General features: G+C 42.2%; 1 long non-coding RNA gene across 1 annotated transcript; it reads left to right on the forward strand.

Moving 5' to 3' along the window:
• The first annotated feature begins 1,377 nt into the window (after positions 1–1,377).
• LOC308300751 lies at positions 1,378–2,401 on the forward strand. The gene is made up of 3 exons (XR_013962850.1): positions 1,378–1,515; positions 1,630–1,756; positions 2,338–2,401. It is a non-coding gene; the product is annotated as an uncharacterized lncRNA (long non-coding RNA).
• The last annotated feature ends 1,151 nt before the right edge of the window (positions 2,402–3,552 follow it).

Genomic DNA, 3,552 nt, shown 5'->3' on the forward strand with positions numbered 1-3,552 from the left:
TGTGTGTGTGTGTGTGTGTGTGTGTGTGTGTGTGCACACTGTAGGAAGAGTCCTTCAAGGCGTGTTAAAGTGGACTACGCAAATCACTGCCTTGTTTCCACATGGCCGATCCCTAGGGCACTTTGGGCTATGTAAGTACATAATACAAGTCTAACTTCCTTACTCCTCACTCCTGGAATTGCCCGAAAAGACAAGAGTGAGATTTCAACTAAATTTCAACAAATTTTCTATATGCTGACCCCAACAAGTTGATCGCCACAGATGTCAGACCTGTTGACCTTGATTTTAGCAATTCTCCAGACTAAAAAAAATAAAACACGTTCTTGTTTTTTAGGAGCAGTATTACAATCCAGTAGATGGGAGTGGGTTTCTTGCATGGAGAGTGAAAACACTTCAAAACGAAGCCTCAGAGGGACAAAAGAAGAGAAGAAACACTCAGCCACTGACAGGTATGTGATTTTGATTATAGTTAGAATTTCACATGTTAAATAATTTTTTAATGTGCATAGGCCTATAGTGCATTTTTGCTACTGTGGTGGGCATCGCAAGGGGGTCCAGTAAAAAGACAAGTGGCCCTCTGGTGTAAGGGGTAAAAACTGTCTTAACGTTTTTGAGAAACTAAACCCAACATCACATTGTAGCAAATCGCGTGGGTGCCCACTAGGCCACTTGTTCCCAAGCAGTGGGTCGGGAAAACAGCAGATCTACAAGCTCACAATGCGTCGCACCGCATTGTGAGCTTGTAGATCTGCTGTTTTCACTAGCTTGGGTCCTGGGCATAATTTCTCTTGAGCTAATAGTTTGGGAACCACTGCTCCAAGCCATGGCCCATTGGTCAGAACTAGTCCCAAGTCCCAACATACCTTTCTCCTAACCCCTACAAGTACATACCTTTCTCCTAACCCCAACAAGTTGATCGTCACAGATATCAGACCTGTTGACCTTGATTTTAGCAATTCTCCAGACAAGGGCATGTGTTTAGTTTTTTAAGGAGAAAAAATAAAACACGTTCTTGTTTTTTAGGAGCAGTATTACAATCCAGTAGATGGGAGTGGGTTTCTTCAGCTAACGACAGAAACCCAGTGTCTTGAGGGCATCGCACTGATGATGAAGATGAAACAGACCTTCACCCATTGCCAAACAATGGTTCATGACCCAGTGAAGTCCTCTGAAATATTCACCACCTTTACAAGATTTCTTGACATTGCAGGAATGGTATGTCGCTCTTTAACTGTCTTGCCTTAAAGTCAAACTGAAATGAAAAATGACTTTAAACAGATCACATCCCTGGTCATAGGGTGAACCCATTAAAATGTATGCCATGTTGTCTGTATTCCATCCTGTCTGCAGATACAGGATTTCAGTCTGATGTTTGGTGATGACATCGCTGCAGAAGTGGCCTACTTACTCACTACATGCAGTAAGTCCTTGAACAAAGCTGTGGACTCGCCCAGACAGGCGACCATGTAGATCTGCTTCATAATGCTGAATCCACAACAGAAGAACTGGAAAATGGTACGCTGGAATTAAAGGAATAATACTAATGGAAGAGGGGATGGTTTTGAAACAAAAATGTCAACAGATTTTAGTAAAAATGTCTTTGTTTCCCCCCCACCCTTGTATTTTCAGGATGGGACAGTGAGATGTCCTCCATCTTGCCTTATCCACCACATGCCACCCTCACCTCAAGGCCGCAACGAGACCAGGAAAGCTCTCAGCCCGACAAGCCATTGACCACCTTTTGAAGTTTATCTAGGTAAGGTTACAGTCCAATTAAAGTTTTTAAGATGGCTCACTGTACTGTCCCTAATATTCACCCTTAAAACTATACTTTTCTGAAATTATGCGATGACCATGCTCATCTGTAATCAGCGACTGATATGTGTCTGCTTCTAAATCTAAATACTGAATGAAGAAATTCAAAAACTGTCCTGGGTGTTCCCAAAAGCCTGATTAGATGCTAAAATGACAAAAAGTAATTTTGAAATTGGAATATCTCTTTAAGTTACTCTAGACCCCCGGGTGTGTTGTTATAAATATCCCCTACCCTGGCTGGGTCACCCACCATTCACAAAAAATGAAGCATAGTGTTGCAGTTGTCAATTCTGTCAGCTCATTTCTTTGTCTCACTTGAAACTTTACATTTTCTGTTTACTGGAGAGATGGGGAGAGAAGGTTGCCGTTGAACATGACAATCCCTGCTACTGAGAAAATAAATATTCCATAGCAATGGCATAGCAATGACTGTTATCAGAATATAGCGCTATTTAACACTTATTTGTACTCAACCTTTGAATATGTTGGGATTGTCATAATATTTTTTCCTCTTCATTCCAGGCATTGAACACCTGCAAGCTCTACAGGGACTTGTTGAGATGGTTGGGGACATGGAGATGGCAGATCCAATGTGAAAAGTGTAGGTGTTGGCCATTGAGGTGCAAGAGCTATATCCAGGTATGTATAAATGTATAATGGATTTTACATTTTTGATGGTACGATTATAGTCCAGGTAAAAATTTGGGAGGTAGACGAACATGTTCAATATACATTTCACACTACAGTGAGAAGATTAACTATCTTAACTATATCCCATACTACGCTTTGTGATCTGTTAGAGATAGAAAGTTAAGTTTCCTTTAGGCCTGCTTTACACTGGCAGTCAAATCCAGCCTAAATCAGATCTGAGTCACATTCAGATTGGAATCCGATTGGCTTAAATGGTCACATGGAACCAATCAGATTCCAACCCGGATGTGACACAGATCTGATTCAGGCTGGGTTTGGCTGCCAGTGTAAACCAGGCCTAATTAGATCACACAATGGTCTGTTTCCATGGTCCACTTGAAGAGCAGAAACTTTGTGAAATGTGTTAATCATGGAATCTTTGTTCACTGGCTGTGGACTCGTTCTCGTTGGAACAGGTAGCCATTCACCACAGTGCTAAGAAGGACTGCAGTCGCCTGTTCCACCAGCTGTTTGACAAATTCTTCACGACTGAAGAACTGGAAGGATGCAGTTGTCACAGGGAGGCATGGTGTTGTTCCAGAGCTCGAGGGCAAACATATGCTGGACCCCACCAAAGTGGAAAAGATTCAAAGTAAGTTTATCTTACACTTACACGTTTTGTAAAGTATATTCAGATATACAGTATGATGTCACCATTGCATTGGTTATATGTGGGAAATAATGTGTCTTGACACATTGTGCAGTAGTTAGTAAAGAAATGCTGCCCAGCTTCAACATGATGTTGCAGTGGTGAGAGTCTCTCCCAGTCTAGTCAAATACTTTTTAATGTAATATTGTAACATCCCCCACTGACTGAGCAAAGGACCGAACATGGGGAAAACTAGCCCCATATAGAACCTCACTCTCCGCTGCATACCGTTGTACTCCTCGAGATGAGGTCCTAAGCGGATATCCCTGGGCTGCTGTAGAATGCCTCCACGCCGAGGTAGAGGTTCTATCCAAAAAGTAAAGGTAGTTCCATGCTCCCAGAGTATGATTTTCCATCCCGCGGTGCATAACAGTATGCAGCAGAGGTTCTATATGGGC

This window comes from Nannobrachium achirus, assembly GCF_963921795.1.
Source record: "Nannobrachium achirus genome assembly, chromosome: 16".
In the NCBI taxonomy this organism is placed as follows: Eukaryota; Metazoa; Chordata; class Actinopteri; order Myctophiformes; family Myctophidae; genus Nannobrachium; species Nannobrachium achirus.